Source organism: Coturnix japonica, chromosome 8, assembly GCF_054131305.1.
Source record: "Coturnix japonica strain WE chromosome 8, WE-NBRP24, whole genome shotgun sequence".
Lineage (NCBI taxonomy): Eukaryota > Metazoa > Chordata > Aves > Galliformes > Phasianidae > Coturnix > Coturnix japonica.
Window position 1 is genome coordinate 26,305,215 of NC_140670.1, and position 21,965 is coordinate 26,327,179.

At 41.1% G+C, this 21,965-nt stretch overlaps 1 long non-coding RNA gene across 2 annotated transcripts in view; it reads right to left on the minus strand.

Annotated features, from left to right (window-relative positions):
- Nucleotides 1-586: 586 nt before the first annotated feature.
- The window catches only part of LOC146759998 (uncharacterized), a 60,947-nt gene continuing 39,568 nt past the window's right edge, over nucleotides 587-21,965 (minus strand). For both annotated transcript variants that reach the window (XR_014948771.1, XR_014948772.1), the window contains exons 2-3: nucleotides 8,495-8,618; nucleotides 587-701 (exon numbers count right to left, since the gene is read on the minus strand). This is a non-coding gene — a long non-coding RNA (uncharacterized LOC146759998). The remainder of the gene's footprint in view (nucleotides 702-8,494; nucleotides 8,619-21,965) is intronic.

The following is a 21,965-nucleotide window of genomic DNA, read 5'->3' on the forward strand; positions in this document are numbered from 1 at the left end:
ATTCTGAGTAGAGAAATTTATTTCCTCAGTCACAAGTTTTCTGTATAACCTTTCGTCTCTACACTTCTCACACTTCTCCTTACTTGGTGATGCAGTGGCACAGGCTGCCCAGGGAGGTGATGGAGTCACCATCCCCAAAGGAGTTCTAGAACCGTGTAGATGTGGCACTGAGTGTCAGTGGGCATGGTGAGTGTGGGCCGGGGCTGGACTTGCTGATCTTAATGGTCTTTCCCAACCTTATTGTTTCTGTGATTCATCTATATTGCATGGCTGCAGCCCAGGCAATGAAAGACATGTACAACACACCAGCAGTCTGCCAGGACTGAAATCTCTAAATCAGCTGCATAAGGAAGAAGGCGCTGCCCTGCGATGGTGCTGTGTGGGAGCTCAGTGTCAGTGAGGAGCCCAGGAGGGCTCCAGGTGCAATGTAAATACCCAGAAACAGATAGGCAACAAGACTTTTCTTGGAGGAACTTCTGCAGCCCTGCATAAATCTGCTAGCATGGCCTGGTTTATTTTTACCTTTAATCCTGATGAATTCCTGTCTGATGTTCTAACCTTGATTTCTCATGTTTTATTAGAACCAACTTACAAAGCCTCGTTCCAGCACGCGTGGGTCCAGAGCTCAGCTTTCCAAGAGCTGCCATTTAACTCTTTCACATCTTCTCCTCAGCGATTCTCCTTTTAAGATGATGCAGTATCTGAGGGAAATATGGGAAGGAAAAATATGTCAGTTTCTCTTATCTGCAAAGGACCATGAAGCAGAGCACCTACCACATCTCAGCCTCATAATTCCCTAAACCATAGTTAATTACCCTTTTTGTTGGTACCATCTTACTATGCTTTTGGCAATCTTTCAGCCATACTCTGTCACCCATCTCTTTCCCCTATCACAGACAGAAACTGCACATGAATTTGAACTCACTCCCAGTGTCAATACAGCTGCACCTACACTGGTGTATATTTTGGAAGACTGTGATTCTTTTAGGGTCTACTCCCAAGTCTGCATGCGTGCTTCATTGTCCAGGAGCACTGATGCTGTCAGCAAAGAGCTCATTCTCTGCTGTAAAGGTCTGTTCATAAGTACACAGCTGCATCAGCACACACACATTTTTTTGCGTGCTGAGCAAAGTGAGGCTCCAGCCCGGACTTGGGACTGCAGGGTGCTGCTTCAATAGAAATAAGCGATGAAAATTGTACATTGTTTCTTCAATGCACATTGTGGCTTTTTAAAATATCCTACACTCACTAATTCAGAAATGTTGACTGCAAAGCGCTTCTTCTGCAAGAGAGCTGCCAGTGTCACAGATGGGCCTCTGTGATGGCAGATACTTGATTGCATTTAAACAGCCCTGTCCGAAAATGCTTTTCCTACCTTGCTAATTGCGCAACACTCGCACAATTATGATTATGAGAATGCAATGCATGCACTGCATTTTCTGTGTTCTTAACGAAAACTTTCTGCAGTGTGAAAAGGAGTAAAAAGCCCTGAGCTAAGCCTGTACATACATACTTTATATCATACAAAATAAACACATAAAATACAGAAAGCAAATACACAAAAGTTTCTCATGGTAGCAAAAAAAACGCAACAGTTGGTTCAAAGCACAGATGAATCAGAGTCTCTGTCCAAAGAAAAGGCTTGTGATGCTGATCCCAGGGTCCTGCTGTTTGAACTCAGCAGCCTCAGAGCTGATAAGAGCATGTTATTATGAAAGTTATCAAAGTTTATTTACACAACGCCTTAAAACAGATCCTTTCAATGGTATGGCCAGGTGGTTAACATCTGTTGTCAGTTTTTTTTATGCTTGCCAAGTCAGTAGTACGCATTCTCCATCCTGTAAGCAAGATATTGTCCACCACACTGTGCTGTCATCCTAAATCTGAGGGACTCTCATCTTTAAGCCCCTGGAATCTTTGCTTTCCTTTAATTTTGAAATCTATAAGCACTTCCTCAGAGCACATCCTTCAATAAATACAATATCAAACATCTTAAACAGCACTGAGTTGAGAATTGAATTATCTATCAGGCAGGAATCTGGCAATGTGGCACGAGTCTACCATTAAAGTCTTTCATCTTTGCAAGACCTGGAGCATCCCAGCATCCCCAGATCATCAGGAGGGTGTCTGTTCTAAACATTTAAGGTGGTTTAAATGATACCTCAATATGAGGACGCCCAACTTAATGATCACTCAAATTAACTGAATTTTTGAAGGATGGCTGCTCAGTGCTTTCAGAACAGCAGGCTGCTTTTCTGCTGCTATCTATAAACAGCAGCAACAAAGATCACTCATCTCTTTTTTTCCAAGGGTAGAACAATTTTTAACATATTTAACTGCACCAGCTGTGAAATGTTAGGTTTCCTCCTATGTTTAAAAGGCTTTGCTTCTGTATGGGATATAAATCAGAACAGAATGTATCACTAAAAATGGGAAACGGAGACACCAAATTGTATATACAAAGGAAATACTGGAGGATTTATTACCAGTGATTTGCTTAAATCTGCTTAAACACTGCACTGCCCACATTCTCCAGAATGGATATGGCTGCAGCATTTCATATCCATAGCACAGCAGTTTGTGGGGGATCCTTGGACAGCTCCGATTAAATGAGAAGTGACAGGAATGAAACAACTTCCAGCGAGCTCCAAACTGCCATGGACTGCTGGAAGCACCATCCCAGCTCTCCTGAGAGCTCTGGTGTCACACCTGAACCCGCTGAAGCCGTGAAGGTGACAGCGGGAGCTTTCGTGCGTGTTGATATCGCTGTCACAGGAACGGAGCTCTCAGAAGGGAGCTTTAACCTTGAGCCCTTGACACATCAGGTCAAGTGTGGAAATCATGACATGCCCAACTTTAGATCCATGGCTGTTTACACATCATAGTCTCCCTTTATATTTGTATTCCATTAAAATTAACTTTACAGCTTGTATTTGAATGCTATTAAAATTAACTTTGCAAAAGCACTGATTTTTCATGGGATTACTTTGACCCCACAGTGGTGTAATGTGGATATCTATGAGTATTTTCATCATCATGCCCAAAGGTTTTTCATTCTGTGTTCAGTTTCCAAGCCCTACAGCCCTTCGGAAACTAGACTAGTGATAGAATGACTTAAGCCTTTGGAAATAAGTTAAAATCTTCCCACGCCCTTAAGCCAAGTCAGAGCAGCACACTGATCTTTTTCAAGGCCAGGCTGGATGTGGCTCTGGGCAGCCTGGTTTGGTGGTTGGTGACCCGGCACATAGCAGGGGGTTGAAACTGGATGATCATTAAGGTCCTTTTCAACTCAGGCCATTTTATGATTCTATTCTAAGATCTTTGCTTCTCAATGGCTGCAGAAGAAGACCATACAGTGTCAAGGTGGCAGCAGTAAGAGATGCAAAGTCACCCGAATGCAATGGAAAATTCTCACTCATGCATAACTGAGAAACTGTAAGCAACTTGACTGTTGGGTTTTTATGTTTGTTCTTAAAAAGAATGTGCTAGAAGAATGCTGCTGCTTCTGAGACCTTGAACAACATAAATAGTTAACAAACACTGCCACAACCTCGGAATCAAAAAAGGGCTTTCGCTTCCCTGTCTCTTTTGACATTGCTTCCTCTGACAGTGATGAGTGCCTCAAACCGCGTATCGTTTCTATCTAAAGCTCGACCTTCTCTGGTGTTGTTTTTTTTTTTTTTCCTTAATAAGTAACACTGCTAAAATTATGCAACTGACAAGAAACAAAATGAATCATCCGGCTGTAAAAGAATTACCTTGAAACTGCAGGAATATATGTATATATTCCTATATATATATAGGCATGTGGTTCTGAAGTTGATTAAATCATCACATTTGCAAATCCTTAGCCCATATCTCACTATAACATTGATTAAAATTCTGAGACAGACCTCGAGCTAAGTTTGCAGGAGAGCACGTAGCAGACAAACACCTATAGGCATGAACTGTAAAGACATGACTTCTTGCAGATCAGGTGGTATTGAGAAGGACCAGAGCACTCATAGGTTTTTCATTGCAGGTTGATTTCACATAGGTTACATTTTCATCTACCAAAAATATGCTCATTCAGCTGAGAAACCAGAACCTTTGTCGTCTGGAAGACTTCCAAATAGGAAGCAAGGAAGAGCTGCTTACCTTATGACTATTTAAGATCAGGATTAGTGATCTTGTTCTATTCTCAGTAGTCACACAGCCACCCTCCAAGAAAACACTATCACAGCTTACACATTTAAGCTGACTTTGTGGAAGGATATTGAGAGGAGCAGAAGTGCCTGTGAGCTGGTCCTTCCAGATTTGACTTGAAGCACTGTGCTGAAGAGGCAGTAACAGCCATTTTCACTCAGTGCTTCCCATCTACAGGTGTGGTTAATATTTAATGTCTGCTGCCAGGACTGGGCCTGTTCTGTGCACAAGAGGACTGCACTTCTCCATCTCAAACCAGAAACAACGTGCAGAAAGCAAAGATACACAAGCTGATACACATTCATGATTTGTATTTAGGTTGGCAAGGTGAAAGATAGAGCAGATTTTCTGGACTATTTTGCTAATTAGAACAATCTAACATGGCTGGGCAACACAGCACACAGACTTGAGGCTGTTCTGCCAGCTCATCTGATCCATCAGCTGCAGCAACACTTGCTGGGTGGTTACTTAGTGTTCTTAGGGTTGAGCACCTCAGTCATTCCATTTCCCGAAACATTTCAGTTGGTTTGGCTTTTGTCATTTAATAAAACCAAGAAAACATGTTAAGCAAGATGTGTTTGGATGACCACTTGTATGTGTCTTGGTGGTCTGCTCCTAAAGTTGGACCAGGATGCAATGACAAGCCAGTGCTACTGCAGTATCAACTGCAAAGAGAGGTCTCTGGGAGCTGCATAGTTCTGCAGCTCATGATAGTGCCAGCACGACATTTGAAGCTGAAAATGCTGACTACTGCAAGACAATGAGCAGGTAGCAACCCAGGATATTAATTTTCACTCAGGACATGCCACACATTCTACTGCAGAGCAGAGCAGGTAATTTTTGCCTCTATGTAAAGTGTTTCTCCCACTCTTGGGCTCTGGAAAGAGCAATGATACTGATACTGGTAATTAGGAGCTAAATGTTCAAGCTAAATTATCATAATGACTGCGGCTCATCACATAATGGGGTCTTCTTAGAGGTCAGTTTTAAACACATGCACAAGAATCTGACCTTGTATTGCAAACTCACTTTCACAAAGCCTTCCCTCATTCAGCTCTGCTGGAAGTTTGGCTTGAACGTTCCAGCAGTCAGAAGAGGAGATGGTGGTTGGGCTCTTTTGGGGTTGAGTGCAGCTAAAGCATGAGCAATCCAAATTGCCTTCCAAGACTGGACTTACTGCCACCTGAGTAAGCAGTCTGAATTTCAAACTTAACTGCAAGTCCTTATTTCACTGCTGTCCAAAGCCTATCTTGAGCTTTTAAATCCTTGCCTTTTGATAGTATACGTGATTTAATAACCCTTTTAGAAAAATAATAAGAGAAAAATAAATAAATAAATAAAACCAAGGGCCCAGGTTTTGCACAGTAATGTCAAGTGCTCGGTTTCTTCTCCAAGCTGAGCTCATCATGCTTGGAAAACTCAGGACATAGCTGCGTTGGTCCAGCTTTTCTTTAAAGAGTTTTAACCTGATGTCCAAAACAAAGCAGTAAATTAGATGAATCTGTCAGCTGAAATTCAAAAACCGTGGCTGAAACTTGGCATGTCGCTTTGCCAGCTCAGTTATAGATTTTCTTGATGACTACTTGGCTTTTTATTTCTCCCTGTGCCTTTTTAAAATTCCTCGTTCCTCTTTTCTGCCTTAAAATGTACTTTCCATTGCAATAGTGGAGCACAGAAAAGCACCACCTTCCTCACGTTGCTAACGTAGCCTTTTTTCTTAAGCATTCTGGACGCCAGAGACATTTTATATTGAACCTACACATTTCTTTATTTCTTACTGCCATTGCAACACGCCTCTAAATATAGATTGCTCTGTTTCAGAGGTGCATAGAAATGAACTTAATGTGGAAACTCATTTTGCTCAAAGAAGGCAAAACAAACCATTAAAACAGGTACAAGAGCATACAATCCTAAGCAACGCAGGGACATTGAGTTCATTTCCATTGCTGAGATCTGTAATTTTAGGACCTATGAAATTAGTTTTCCCAGGTAGAGCTCAGTTTAAGCACTAAATAACAACATATTTTGAGGATTTAATTTTTCATCCCTTTTTTTTAATTTTTTTTTTTAATGGTTTTGGAGTTACTCCACCTGCAAGTTAATATTACATGGTTTGGAATTACTGGGGAAACTTTGATATAGTCAGCTTGTTCCCTTTTCTTTCTCATCTGGAACTCATAGTAATTGCATCAGCATTTTAAAAAAGCTCATCTTTTCTTGCTTGTAGCATTTGAGATATTATGTCCTTACTTTGTTTGCAGGCCATTACCATCTTGTGAGCTGCTGCCTATTTTCTATCCTTAGTTGACTGAGAGCAATGCTGATTGCCAAGGTGCTTAGAAATTTAATATTATTCCCCTTTCTCTGGTTTCTGGGGCCAATGGTTCTAGCAATTCTAAGGAATCCATGGTTCTCTGGCACAGAGAGCAATAGTTACCATCTCTTCTTGAACTTACAATATTTTCTCACCAGACTTCCTTGAACATGAGTAAAGGAAGCAGAAACAAGCAAAAACACCTGAACTGAAAAACAGATCAGGAGTTAAAATAAGCTCAGTTGGCTTTCTGAAGGTGGAGAAATTGAGCTGAGGAAAGATGGCTTTATTAAATTCTGCTTCAAGGTTTGACCTTAACTTAAGTTCTGAATACCAGCAGCATTTCCACAGACACTTCATGTATGTGCCTTATTGCTGGCTGACTTATGTTCCTGATGAATCCCGAGGAGAATTACATCATACACTTTTCCTGTGGTTACAGAGTTTGAATCCCATAGCATCACACATTTCAGAAGTTCACAAAAAGGAAGAATGTAACAGAATTCAGAGTTTAATCCTCATTGTTTCATCCCATGTTTCATTGTGAGAGCTTCTTTTCTTTTTTAGGGCTTAGGAATTATTTGAATCCATAGTTTTTGCCTCAAAAAAAAATCATACAAAATATATGAGTCCACATGAGGAAGAAGCTGCCCTTGGCTACTTTCATGAATGATGACTACTCAGGATTGGGTTGTATGATTAAGATGCATCTCTAATCATACCAGCAAAGCGGATGCACCAGCAACAAGCAGAGCTTGAAAGCAGGAGGGAGAGCACTCTGTCCCTACTTCAGACCAAATAAAATTGGTTAAATTGAGCATTACTATTTTATCACACGCCAACCTAAGCCTTAGAAGTGCAAAATACTTGTAGGGTCTTCCTCCTCCCTTCCCATTAAAAGTCAAGACTAGCTATTACATGTTATTTTTATTCTGGCTACATGTCTATATTAGAGTTTCCAGTGGGAAGACTCATGCATCACCGGATGCTCATATTTCTTTTTTCACTGCTTTTTCATTGTGTACCTTTCTTATTTGCTTATCCTGAAGTTTGAAACTGAGGAAGAACCTCCTGTTACACATCAGCATTATCACTGGGGAAAGTGAGAGAAGAAACGTCAAAGCACAGTTAATGCACAGCGTCTTAAAAGGGGAAAATCAAAAGCTGCAGCTGAAAGCGAATTGTAAGGACAGTCATGTAAACTAACCAATAGTTCCCAGAGCATTTGAAAGCCCAAAGCACTGTTATTTTTGTTGTGTTGATAATCCCATAGGCAGTTTTTAGCAGTTCAGACACAAATACATCTTACTAATTTTTAGCATTTCTGTAAGACACTATATGTCCTACACATGAAAGTCTCTCCATAACTGCTGTCTACCACTGTTTGGTAACTTCAGTGTTGATCAAGACTAAAAAGATAAGCTGATAGTTTAGTTCAGCACTTCAATTAGGAGATGGGTAAAGTTAAGTCCCTGGTTTTCTGGAGACTCTGCCCTTTTCCTTTCTACTCTTTCCATAGTCATGAAAAACTTTCAGGTGAACAGAATTGTCTGGAGAAAATTACCTTAATGACGGTGCCTTTTCCATAAATCAATGATGCACATTAAAGATTCAGAACACACGTTAGAGCAACCTCAAATGTGGAAAATAGCAAGGTCCCAGGGTGATCCCCCCTCTAAATTACAAACCAAGCATTAGACCGTGCTCTCAGCCATGCAGCTGCAAGCCCATTAATTTCAAGTTTACCTTGTTGTGATGGACCTCAGACTTAAGATAGGGAGCAGGGTGCTTTGCAATGCTCACTGCAAGAGGCAAACGCCTGATGCCCTGAGCTGTCCTACCAATTGCTCTCTTCTCCACCCTACTGAATTATGACACACGATGAGATATCGCAGGGCCAGTTTGTTATGTTGTAGTGGAGTGTTTGGGGAACTGGTAGATGTAACTGTGGGTAACATAGAAGAATATTTAGAAATCTAGTTCAATTGCTCCTACCTAATGATCCATAGGTCCCAAAGGCTTGGCAGAACGTCATGCAGGGCACTTTGAAAGCATTAAGCCTAATGTCGGTCTGCTTTGGTTTGCCATAAACAGATCTGTGCATCCACTGGAGAACATTCTACAAAAAGACAAATAGAAAAAGGATGTGAAGCAGTCATCTTCTTCTCTTTTTCTGCACCACACGTTTGATTTCATTTTATTGAGATTTACATTGGAAAGCCTTCCACTTAAATATTTGTATAAGCTTTGACATAGTTTTCAGCATTCCCGTTAGACCCCAGGGAAGCTGTTGATAGCTTTACAATGCATGCTAACAAATCAAACCTGTTCTTAAAACCCCTTTTGCTGCATCCTTGTGATTTAGAATGGGATTTCTTTATTTTTTAAGGGACAAGAGAATGACACATTTAAATTATGCATTGCCAGTGGAGAAGGAGCTATTGTGAAAGAACTCTGACACTTATTTGGGTGGATCAACAGTGGAAGTAAACTGAAAAAATGATCAGAAGCCAACGCTCGTGTCAGAGGGAAAATTAAGCCATACGCTCTCATGTCACATCTGAGAAGCTGAATGTGTAGGATAAAGGTGCATGCTGGTGATACGGTCACTTCTAGAAATACTGAAATCCTATCAAGAATTGGCAGGTTTTCTCCGCAGAAATGAAATGTGACATAAAGAAAGATGAGGAGTCATCTTTTATTTTATTTGAATAATTTATGGCACTTGCTATCGTAAGCATTGGACTGCTGAGGTGAGGTCCGTAAATCCAGTTTTGCTAGCTTTTGTCTCTGAGCTTTCAAGCAGTCTGAGGAATTTTCTGGCTTGAAACTTCTAAGCAAAGAAAAACTGTGCTGTCTCTGTTGCGTTCTGCAGCTACTCCCAGATGCCTTCATCCTCAGACAGCACAGTCTGTATTTGCAAAAAATTTAGATTTAGATAAATTTGTCTGAGTAACAAAATAACATGAGGATTAGGAATTGCCTATAAAATATGAGCTCTGGTAATAAACCAAAACGTGTGGGAGTTCTGCTCTAAGGCAGCAGCATGTCTCAAGGCAAGCAGACTCAGAGAATAAAACCATTCCAGCATGGCATTAAAACCAAGTTCTTACTAATTTTGGCTTGGCTTCCCATGTATGCACTAGATGAGAATACATTCATTTTCAATAGGCAGGAAGACTGTTCTGGTAGTAGTGGAAATGACAATACATTAGAAGGCTTTGAGAAGGCAGAGGGGGAAAGCACAGGTCTGAAAGTCATTTTGCATCCAAGAGCCCATCTGAGATGCTACTGCCTCACCTTCCCCCAGGTTATGGGACACACAGCAGGAGGTGATGCACATGCTCTGAAACGTCCTGTCACAGCCTCCCCAAGAAAAAGAATGGAGCTCATGGAAATTAGAAGAAAAGACCATTAGAGCTCCTTCATCTTTGTGCACAAAAGATTTTATGCATCTGAGCCTTGTCCTGATATCAAAGAGGGAATTCCATATGATATGATTTTAAGGGGGAAAAGATTTAAACATTTTGCTTTGGTATGCCAGAAACAGGCCTAATTACCCGGAGATTTGCTAGATATGCCTGTAAACCTTTTCAGGCTGAACTAAATCCTTTTGAAAAGCCATGTCTTATTCCCCATTCCTGTTCCTTACATCTGAGCACCCTGATGAGCTGTACAGAGTTGCGTTAATTAGGCCAGTTTTCTGCCATCTCTTTGTTCTGTTTTTGTTTGGAGGACAGAGGCACAGTGACACAGAGTGTCCCAGGAGACAAACCCCTTCACTCCTCCTTCCCAGTGAGCATCACCATGGCCGCTCACAGCAGCCCCAAGGCTGAGCAAATGAAATCATGGCAAAGAAGTAACGGGCTCTTGAAAGATCTGTTGTCTTTTATCAAGGGATTCAAAGAGGAGCATAAGTGAGAGGGAGGTGAAATAGGAAGCATGCAGTGCTTTCTCTTAAAATGGAGTTCAAACTTCTGTTTAGCAGTTTGTATTCACAGTGTGAGCCTGTTGGATTGAAGTGATACTTCCCTACCAACGCCTCTCTGGTGACTCAGCCTGTTTCCAAAGAGTTTAATTGAACTAATTGTTCATGTCCTTTTGTATTGCAAAGAAAACTAGAAAGCTGACAGAGAGGATTCTTTCTCCTGAGCACTTAGCTAGGCAGAAGCACTAAGAGGAGGGCCTGATATCACAAAGAAGCAATGTTTGAGAAGCATGGACTACCCAGTGCCACCTGTCAGGCACTGGTTCAATCGCCTAAAACCCATCTTCACAGACACAGTGATGGCCATAGGGGCCTCCTGCTTCTATACAATCTGTAGGGTGAAGGTCTGTGCAACTGAAGCTGGAGAGTTCAGGATCTAGGTCCCTCACAATTACACATCCGCAAAGGTGACCTCAGTGCATAAGAGCTGCACAGCCACTCTGCTCACCCCTTCACTGCCAAGCATTACCTGGAACGTGTGGGCTTTGATACACCACCTAATAAAACCTGATTAGCACCTGTGATACACTCAGTGTTTTTGTCAGGCACATGGTATCGTAGAATGGCTTAGGTTGGAAGGGTCCTCAAAGCCCACCCAGTCAACCCCTACCACCTACATCTAATCTAAACCACCCCTCTTTTAGTTTAAAACCATTCCCTTTGTTCTATCACAATCTACCTGCATAAAAAGTTGCCTTCCCTCCTACTTATCAGATCACTGGGCCAGGGGCTGCCATCTGCCCTGCAGGCTCAGTGAGGTGCTGCCTTGCTGCAGGCTGGAAATGTTTCCTGTGGGTTTAGCTCCATGATTTAATGCCGTGCTAATATTATACCTCCACTGTAACACGGTGTTGATCTAAGCCAAGCAATAATTTAGGAATATGTACGTGAAAAAAAGCTGGGTTTTTTGTTTTTCTTCAATTTTAAAACTGCAGACAGGATATAAAGCAGGGCTGGGAACAGCTTGTCTCCGAGGTCCCAGCAGTGACTTAGAAACTAGAAACAACCTTTTACAACAACAAATGACTTTATGAAACAGCTAGAGATCTGCAGGAACAGCAGCCCCACTCCCCCTGCTTTGCTCTGTACCACGTATTCAATGGGAGCTGGACAGGACTGCCCATATGACCCATTGCAGTTGCCAGTGACCATCAGGTAACTCTTCTGATTTAATAAAATATCTTGTGAATCTACTGCTGAATAGAAATTTGAGGCATAAAGAAGAAGTATTTCAGAAGGTAGTACAGCAGCACAAACTAATGTCACAATGAACCCACGACAACCTTCCCATTTATATCCTCATTTACTTTCAACGAGAGTCTCAGATTGGAAGAGGCAGGCTTTGCCCCATTTTCTGCTTCACTACAGAAAGCAACTTGCAAAGCAAGTCAACATAAGGATTCAGAAATCAGAATCAATCTGAGATATCTTCCTGAAATCTCAGTTTGCTTCTGGGTTCATCTGCATACATAAAGCTACATTTAAATTCTTGGTTTCTTTTAAGGATGTTTGAGGAAATCATGGGACTTCATGAGCTTTGGCACTTGTATGCTCTCAAATTGCTTGAGTCTGAGAAATGGCAGAAGTGAGACCTACTCTGTGGATGTACAGATCTGAATTTGAGTCTACTTTTACCTCAGCCACCTGCCAAACTTCATGCTGCTTGGTGGTCTGGTTCAGGCCTGTCTGGGATCCAAACAGCGAAAGTGAGCGCATTCAGGAAAGGAGACATCAGTTAAAAGAGACTTCTTTGGTTTCTCCTGGAGAAAGCCATACTTTCAGGAAACCAAAAACTATTCAACTGACTGTGATTTTATTTCTTTGCTCAGGAAAATGTTTTAGAACTGCCTACTTTCCTACAATAACAGACACTGACCACACTCAATTTTACATTCTAAACGTGAGCTAATAATTATGGGAACATCCACATTAAAAGTGATTTGGTCATAATCAACCTGCCACGCTAAAATCAACTTACTGTTACCTGCCAGAAATTAAAGCTCCTGATTTCCTGAACCCCACTACATCGTTGTATATTAGGTGTCCAGAGAGGTAAGTGTTCACACACATAAGCATATAAACATCATGGAATCATAGGATCATTTGCTTTGGAAGGAACCCTCAAAGTCCAACTCTCCTGCAGTGAACGGGGACATATTTGTGGAGCCTTCAATTAAAGACTACAAAATACTATACAAAGTTATGATTAAAACCACCACTCCCTTGACATTTTCCAGTGTTCACTTAAATATCTTACCAATGTTCTTTCATGTTGTTTTAGAATAGTTTTCACATTGCTATGAAAACAAAATGCAAATTCTTCTGTGCACAGGCAGATTTACCCTATATTTATATTAAGTAATAACATACTAACTGATCTGCAGAATAAGTTGTGATTTCTCTTTTGTGTTGCACTTGTCATCTACTTTAATAGTTACTCAGGTAAACTGTAAAGGAAGAGCTTGAGGATGTGAACACATATTTTAGCTCATGACAAAGAATCAACACTCCCCCTGAATCTCATCCGGAAACAGCTGCCAACTCCCTGATGCTTCAGTCAGCTCTCCCGAAGTTTTCCAGCTATCTTGTTTTATACCTCTTCCAACTTTAACTCAAAAACAAAAACAGATTATCTCATAGCTCTGGGTGCTATTTCTTTGTCCTTTCTCACCTCATAAGCCTTTGCAAAAGCAGTGCGCGTGCAAACTCAGAGCAAGCACCTGCCATCATGTAGCGTGTCTCTTTGCCACCAGGGCTCAGCTGTGCAAATTCAGTGTCTCACACCCCCATTGGGCTTTAGAGTGGGGAAGGAAATTGGTTGACCACAGTTAGTGTTGCATTAACAGTCACGAAGACACAAGCCTTTTGCCAATGGCCCCAGCTCAGCATGGTGTCACAAGAGTGACACTCAGCTGTAAGTCTGTCCACTCAGGGGAGTGCTCACAGGACATGATGGAGCAGTTGCTTTTCACGCTTATTCTTCCTTCAGCCTCTCCACTAAATCCAATAAAGAGATCTGCAACGCAGACAGATGGCAATTAAAAGCAAGTGTAAATTCAACACATTCCGAGGGACTGTTTTGCTGCCTCAGATGAAAACAACTGCTGACCATAAGGAAGTGGGATGGCATCCAAACTGCTGCCCTGACAGCCCTGACTTTGGGCACTGCGCATCTTGTTTTCCAAATGTAATGATTTCATGGCCACCAAATGCCTTCTTTTTGATACAACCAGAGGCGCACCACCTCACTGCTACTGGAGGGAGAGGAAAAGAGTACCACGGCAAAAACTGCTCTGAGGTTCAGCAGTGCTGCCTCTTTTCCACTGCTGAACAACAAACAAACATACTGTGTTTTTCTTCTTTCAGTCTGGCAAGTACCTCAAGATGCAGATGAAAGTTGCTCATGCTGATCCCCAGTGCAATCTGCGCCCTGTGATGGGCAGCTGTGTGGACAGATGCAGCACTGTTTTGGTATCTATCTCATTAAGAACCAGCTAGATGCACAAGGTTGGCTTGAAATGCATATTAGGTTGGTGTGATTCACAGACATTAGCGATAGTTTTTTTTTCCTCCCACCTCAGTCTTGGTCTTCCCACTCGCTCAGTTGAGGCAATTTTATTGCAAAGACACTCAGAGTGAGCTACTGACATCTGAAAACTTCAGAACTAAATAAAAGATTACCAGACACGTAATGCACAAAAGAAAGAGAAGAGCCAAGGAGAACAGCACCAGAAAAAGATGTTCTCCAAGATATTTATCAACTAACATGTTTTACCAAATAGATCAGATAGTGGACAAACAAAGGAGATGGGACCAGGAAATAAAAGAATGAAAGGAGAGGCTGTCAGGAGGAGACCATTTTTTTCCACACCACCTGGTTTTGTCACCCAGGTCACAGAACATTCAGATATTTGCTATTTACTTTGCAAGAGGTAAAACAGCAATATCATACCTGTCTTTGTTTGAAGTTGCTAAGTTATGAAACCACAAGTTTCACCGGAGAATCACAGATGAGTAGGCATTTCTATGGCCTCAAAGGTGTCATGTAATGGTCAAGCAGAACAGAAACTCAAGACAGGTAAAGGAAATGAAGGGCACAGCCATAAAAAGCTGTGTCTTCTTTGGAGAGTAGTAGCAATGTTCTATTAATAAAGCCAGGATGCAAACACATGAAGCAAAGGATAAAACCCCTCAAAATCAGAACATAAAATGACTCTGTGAGAATATGAGTGTATATTACGTAAGTTGTTTTCTCCAGGTCCCTTTTAGTTTCCTCAATTTTTGTGAATGACTGAAGAGTTTTACCGTGTAAGAGTTTCCCAATAATCTACTCAGTGTTATCCCCCCTCCTTCAGAATGCTGTTAGAGGTGGATTGCTCACTGTTACAGTTCACTGGAATCCGTTGCTCCCACTGAGATTTCTGGCAGTTTTGTAATAATATAAGACCAGTGTGGAAGTTCAGCTAGCACAAGATAGGGAAATAGTAACTTTTAGCTGAGACAAGCTTGATAAAGTCATTTTTCAGAGCAATTGATCTTCCTATGACAAACTGCAGTCAGTCTTATCTAAAACTGTGAGCAAGGCACCTCTCTGGCAAGTCTTGCTGTAAACACTCAAGTAATTCATCAGTGCTATTCTCGTCTCTCGATATGAGTCACCAAGCATATTGGTCATACCTCTGTACACAGACGGAGGCAAGGAGACTGAATACTGAATAGCGTGTGTTTAAATTTAGTAAAATATTTTACCTTGGGCTGTTAGTCAGCTTGACTCCTTTGTTTTGACAGCAGTGCCAGGAGGTGTGTCTGATCTTTCATAGCCTACTTCACAGGTGCAAAACAAGTGACCACACCTGTCAGTGCCATACTATGACTATATTCATCTTCTATTAATTGAGGCATGCAAGGAAGTACCTCATCTGCACCCATCTGGCACACAGACGTTGTGGCTATCTGCCTTAGGTGGCCTGTGGGAGATGGAACATCCTATATCTTACACCATCACATGCAATATTTTCACAGGGATTTGAATGATTGGGTTCAGAGTAGCTGCGAGGGGTTTCCAATGCTCTTACTGCATTTCTTTCCCCCATCCCAGAAACCACCCACATGTTCACGCATCTGTTGGCAGTAGTTGGGCTAACATAAAAAATATTTGTCAGCTCTTCAGAGTTCATGGTTTGGCATAATAGTGATGGAGAGAACCGTGCCATGAATTGCAGTTCAGGAGTATTCAGTGCTTGAAGTCAGAGGTGAGAGCTGCATCTATGGGTCAGACTCTGCTGTAAAGCTTTGATGTCCTTGTATAAACCCATGAAACGCAGTCAAAGTAAAAAGCCAGCTCCTAAAAGATGCGTACCCACAAATGCAATGAAGAAGCACTCTTTAAAATAAGTCCTTCTTAATGAAAACATTTCAGAGTCCACAGAGAGATTCTGCCTCCCTGAATTTTTGTACAACAGAGCTCTTCAGACTACATAACAACGTAAATGATTCCCATCATCATCCCAGAAGCACTGCGAATGCAAATAAAAAGGAAAAAGAATGGTGTTTGATTCTAACAGCTTCTGTGAATCAATGATGCCTTTTAATACCTGCATTAACCACAAGACAGCTTTCTGGGGAGCTGCTATGCCTCCATCTCACAAGACATGGTGCATTTTGCCCAGTTGAGAGGAGAGGTACTGTTGAATCTCTTATGGGAACATGAAAGGATTTAAGTTTAAGAGTAGGCTGTTTACCACTACTAAAGACAGGTATGAAAAACACTGATCCCTTTCAGAATACTTTAAGTATAATTACTCTTTAGACCCTTCAGATTTCCCACCATTTCAAGAAAAATGCTGATTTCCTTTTGGAAGCAATAAACATACAGATGTGCATATCTACACTAAAATCATAGATGCATGACTGCCCAAACCTTAATAAACATTGCCCTTTTGCCCATTGCAACAGTGATTACTTCATTAGCCCAAGAAATACAACTAAAATAAACCAGATATACCCCAAGATTGTTCTGGTTTTGGCTGGATTCTAAGCCTGTGGGATCCCTTTTACTCTGAGAAACATGCAATATTCTTTCTGTTTGCAAAACTAGTGATAACTTACTGCACAGAGGACAAAAGCCTTACGTTGAACTTGATTTCAAAACACAGTGTAATCTTAGGGCACTATCTCACATGGTCTCTCTTTCAGCTGGGGTTCAAGTTCACGTCCCTTTGATGCTGTACATGGAACACGCCAGGCTCACTGACGCAGTATAAAACGTACTGTGTGCTTTTATAAGAACAAATTAGCAAATTATCTGAGGGTTAACGTGCTCTGCCTTACGTGCTGAAAATTCAAAGGTAATGACTTTATGTGCTGGTTTGTGTTATCATTCCTGGCCTAGAACTTCATTCATTTGTGTTGTCACAGTTGTGTGTTCTGATCTAGGCTATCTGCTTATCTCTGTGAAGTTTATACACGTGTGGACCACAAAGCTCAAGTGATAAAGGATGCAAACCCTCCAGTGTGGTTCCCTACAGTAGCAATTCACATAGGAATTGAAGTGCCCATAGTCCTAGGCAACCTGTTCTAGGTAAGTCTGCTTGAGCAGCAATTTGAACAAGAGGATCTTCAGAATTCCTTCCCAAATCCAACCATTCTGTAACTGTGAAGCCCTCCCTCCAAGAAGGAAAGTTTGACTGTTCTTTTCTGCCTAGAGTCTTATTTACCATATTTCTACATGGCATCCCTCCCCAGTAAAGGAAAAAGAATGAGAAATCAGTCTGTTCACTGCCTGTGTCAGTACAACTACGACATGATTACATCTCCAGGGCCAGTCAAGCAGATAAAAAAAGTTGTTCAGCAAAGGACTCTCTGTTCCAAGCCAATTGCTTTGATACACACTTTTCTCTTCCTCCACAGCTTTCTGTATTGTTACTTCAGAGCACTTCAGGTCCTGTTCCTTAGCTGATCTGTAATATTCTACATATTATCCTCACCCAAAAAATATAACACAGCACATGAGACACATCTGAAATACTTAATACAGGCCCATTTGCAGTAGGTAATTCTCCAGAAATTATATTTTTCTACATCCAAATGATTGCAGCAACAGGTAAGAAATGCATCAAACATGAAGAAGATGCTGAATTTTCAGCTGCAAGCTAATTGCTGCAGTGATCTTTTCTCCATGCTTCTAATGCTAAAAAGCTAAATGTTTCCCAGGTATCACAGCTGGTTGCTGAAAATAGAATCACAAGCTGAGGCACATATGTTGAAAAGATCTAGACAACAACCTAAATGCATGGGCAGAGTCATCAGAGATAAGAATCCTGCCTTTTCCTTCCAAGACAAGTCATTCAGGTGATATATAAACTGCTTTTGGATTTCATTACTGCAACCATGAGAAAAATTCTGTCCCAGAAAAAGAATGAATAATACACAGACCAGAAAACGGAATGATGAACTGTGGGCTCCACTCCCATCCCCCTACCTGTATTCCCACTTATCTGGAGCAGTAACATCATTCCCTATGCCTTAATTGTCCTTGTAAGAGAAAGAACTATTCCTCGTCTGACAGGGATCACAGACTAACAAAGAGGTATTCAGGTCTATAACAGGAAGACTAGGGAAAGATACATTCACAAAACTTTAAAGGAGAAAACTCAGCTGTAGCTCCCAGAAAGACCACAAGCAGATAATTCCATTAAGATTCTAACAGCCACTTACATGCCACAAAACACTTCAATCTCTGGGCTTTTTTTATTCTGGAGTCAAAAGCAATGCTAGAAGTGTAACACCTATAGCACTTACAGCTCTAGGGGTGTGTTTGTTATCTGTACTAATGTATTTTTTCTAGGAAGAGAGTTAAGGAAACCAGAGAGCAGGTTTTCTTAAAGTATTTTGAGCAATGCAGATAATATTTACTTGTGGTTATTTTATATTTTATAATGTTTTATATTTATATTTCATGCTTGAGATCTAGTGTTGATTTTTGCAGCAAGCAGCTGCCAACTTTACTTTCTATTCTCTTTCCCTTCTTAAGTTCAGTCTGACAAATCAGAAAACACAATCGACTCAGCAGATACAACATCACCAGTGTTGCTTCAGAGTTGGGAACGTGCCCTGGTAGGATTAAGCTAGCTGCTTGGCTTGACTAGTCTGACAGCCTGCTTGACAAATTATTTTTCTTCTATCTAGTTAGAGGTTCTTGCCTTTTAAAACCTTAGATGGAGAATTGTGTCTTTATTGCCATAGGAGGAATTATAAGTGAGACAGTAAAGGAACTGGGAAAGTTAGTGGTTTCAGAGCTGTTCTGATAACACCTATTTCTCTTCTGCTCTGCTGTTTGTTATATAAACCTCAGATCAGACATGGACCAAATAGGATAGAGAAAGAAATCTCAGACAAGAAACACTAAGCAAATCCTACTTTGTCTAGAATTCATCTGAAGTAACCTGAATTATGGCACCTCAGACTATCCAAGATTTATAGCAAAAAAAGAGGAGGATTTGGATATTTGTTCCTGGATTTGTTTGTATTAGATAATATACATGTATTTGTGTGTTTCTTTAAACTGAAGTCTTAAGTAGCATAGTCTGACTTAGTACTAATCTTCCCATAGCATAGAATTTGCTTGGAAAAGCTTCTGCTTCCAGTAAGGTGGCTGACATAATGCAGAGAAATTAATACTGTAAAAATATTCACAACCTTAAAAGGAATAAATCCACAGCTGAGTAGGTAGGGGTTCGTGGTTCCTCTTCTGCCCTTGAGATGCTCTGACTTTCTGAGTGACCTCTATGCCTCACAGGCATTATTCTCCTACAGGCTTTCTGTTGAGGCCTGGTTAAGCACAGATCACATCACATGAGTACCATTTGCAACCTAACGAATGGACATCAGGTCACACACAGTGGCTTTTGAACACTGTGGATTGAATAGCATTCTCAAGGCTCCAAAGAAAGGCACAAAATACAGGAAATAAAAGACAAGCCCCTGTTATGAGTATTGCTTAATCAATGGTGTCTGACTCCATAGACTTCAAGAAGAAAATCAGATATTTAAGGCTCATGATTTGCAGAAGTTTGAACAACTCCGACAGTGCACATTTATGTCTGCATTAGGATGCTGTAATGCTAGAATGCAATGCAAAGCACAGCAATAATAGGGGGGTAACAACATCCTAGTCTGCAGCCAGTGAGGATAAGCCCAAATACAACAGCCATGTACGCAGAAACAAAGGAAAAAAACCTGCTTACCCTTGGAAGGCCTTAGGCATGCAGGGATTTCCAGCAAGATATCCTTCCTTCCACTGCCAACCCTTAAATGAGGTCTGGGGAGGGGTGGCCCTGGTGCCTTTCATGAACCCGAGTTCCCCTGGGTTGGCCCTGCCTTCCCACCAGGTGCTCAATCACTGTTTCAAGGCATGAATTAGCATTTCTCCTACAGATGCAATCTTTAATTACACAGTTACATCACATGTTCTTTCTACAAGAATCCTTCCCCTGGGGTGGAAGGCAGCCATAGTAGTGTTAGATATATCAGAAATCCTCCGGTCTATTGGCAGCATTTAGGAGGAGGGCACAACCACACTCACACAGCTTACACCAAAACGATCTTAGAAGACACAGTTCAGCTAAGAACATGACAAGTTTCTCTGGCCAGACTGACAATTTTAGGGATGTGGTGTAGTGGGCACGGTGGTGACAGGATAACAGTTCAACTAGATCTTAGTGGTCTTTTTCCAACTCTTAATGATTCTATGGAATCTGTTAAGAGGGACTGATGAGCAGCAAGGGTTAATTGAACAAGGGAAGCTGTGGAACAGTAGTCAACATGGTCACAAACAGTAAGAAAAAGGTATAAGAAATTCAGAATAAGATGATGATACATCTCAAAGTTACTGTCGGGTTCATTATCTGGATGGTCTAAGATGACATTATAGGCTGCAATATTTTTTCTTTGACATCTTGAGACAGTACAGAACTGGTATAACCACAGGTGGATCCAATCAGAATTTGAATCCCACCCTCGGCTAAAATTACAGCCTGTAATGAACTCTCATCTACTAAATATATCAGAAATATGTGTAAAAATCTATGTTGAAGTTTATTTGAGAACAGAAGTCAACCAACACAAGATTCACAGTGGTAAATGCAGTTGGGAGAACAAACTGTCAAAAGCTTTGCAGACTGAAATGATTGAGTTGTATGCCAGCACACCCTTTTACATGTAACCGTGACTGAAAGACAAAGTGAAGCCAACCACAATTAAATGCTCAGAAGGAAAGAGAAAGGTATCTCCATGTTGCAAATGTGAGGAAAACAAATACTTTGGATGTCAGGTAACCAGGGGTGAGAACAAATTTCTCTGTTGAATGTGCATGATGTAAGTGGGTGAACACAAACACTTTTTCCTCACGTATTTTATCATGCACTCATGACCTTCTTATCTAAGCTTCAATTGGGATATGTTCAGAAGGGACCAAAGTGGTTTCATATCATCATCCCATGACATTTTAATGCTGCACAGCAAGCCCTGTGTGTGTGTTAGACAGATCTTGACACCATAAATGCCTGGATTATGTGTATGCAGTAAATAATGACAAGCTAATGAAAAGTAGAACTGCCAATTAACTTTGTTTTGCTGTAGGAGAAGAGGTAAAGACCAGGAGAGACTTCCTGCTATTTCATGGGCTTTCCTGCTTTGCCTTGTGTTTCCATACCCTAAGAATTTAGCCAATTTGAAGAAGATATAGCGACAACAAAGGTCCTAATTAGGGCTTATGAATTATGTTTGTGTTTTGTTTCGCCTCACAAGAGTGGAATTTAGCTGTGTGGACTAACTGCATCAGTGTTCCAACAGCTCAGGATCTTCAGGCCTGGAATCAATCCTGCCCCTCATATCAGACTACCCTCATAAGTTTTAGGAAATTTGTTTTCCTCTGGCACTTCTTTTGAGTGAACCAAAAAGAAAGGGACAGAAGTTTCCCCTCTCTGCCTTCATACTCATCTGTTTCCCAAGGTGGAGTTGAACAGATGCTCACAGCATCTCTGCAGCCTGGCAGGATTGCATGGAGCTGCTGTTCGTAACTTGTGGGGCAGCATAAGAAACACAGACTTCCCTTTTCACCAACATATGTGGATGTTCATAAATAGAACAGGATAGGAGACACACTCACTGCCTTTCAAAGAGCACACTGGTTCATTCCACTATGAAAATGCATAGTTGGCTGTGCACATACCTGTGTAGGACTTCTATGTAGGAAAACCAGGAGGTTATCTAACATGCCTCTCTACCAAGTCCCACTTTTAAAACTTCTGGCTTCTTTTTAAAGACCTAAAATTGCTGGAGATACAATATTGATTTGGATAATTGTTGTTCTGGAAAGAAATTAAAGTCTTAATTGACATGAAAATAATCTTCAAGATACCAGCAAGAGAAACAAAGTAAGAGGAATTTGTGGCTTGGATATTTAGTGCTAATGAAAAT